This window comes from Microtus ochrogaster, chromosome 2 (assembly GCF_000317375.1).
Source record: "Microtus ochrogaster isolate Prairie Vole_2 chromosome 2, MicOch1.0, whole genome shotgun sequence".
NCBI classification, from domain to species: domain Eukaryota; kingdom Metazoa; phylum Chordata; class Mammalia; order Rodentia; family Cricetidae; genus Microtus; species Microtus ochrogaster.
The window spans coordinates 41,126,251-41,126,788 of record NC_022010.1 but is presented as its reverse complement, the minus strand read 5'-3'; positions in this window follow the sequence as shown (position 1 = coordinate 41,126,788).

Genomic DNA, 538 nt, shown 5'->3' with positions numbered 1-538 from the left:
TTAACCACTGAGCCATCTCTCCAGCCCGGTTCAGGTCCATTGTGGTTTTCCTATCTCATCTGGTTAAAAGTGATGGCAACAGGGTCACCTCCTCCTAAAGGGACTGGTAGGACTTGGGGCAGTGTCAGAACCAGGATCCTAGTCCTCCACCAGCTATAACTGTGACCCTGAGCAAGCTGTCTTTTCTCCACGTTCTTTGGTTTCCTAGCTGCCGTACCCCAATGTCACCTCGAAAAGTCAATGTTGTGGAGACAGACGATATGATAGAACACTGGCCTGCTTGGGTCCTCGGTGCCCAACAGTGGGCTGAGAGTCAGTTCAGAGGATCTCTGCAGCGAATGGCGTGTGGCCCTCACTGGACTCTGAGGTGCTCCCTGCCCTGAGCACCGCTTTGCTGACCCCAGCCAGCCAATCACAGCCTCTTCCCTTTGCCTCGGTCTCACAGGTTGAAGAGGGAGCCATCACGACAGCAAATGTGCGTGCCTGCTATTTGGTTCAAAGAATGGGTTTTTGTTGCTTGTTTATTTTGTTTTTTTTT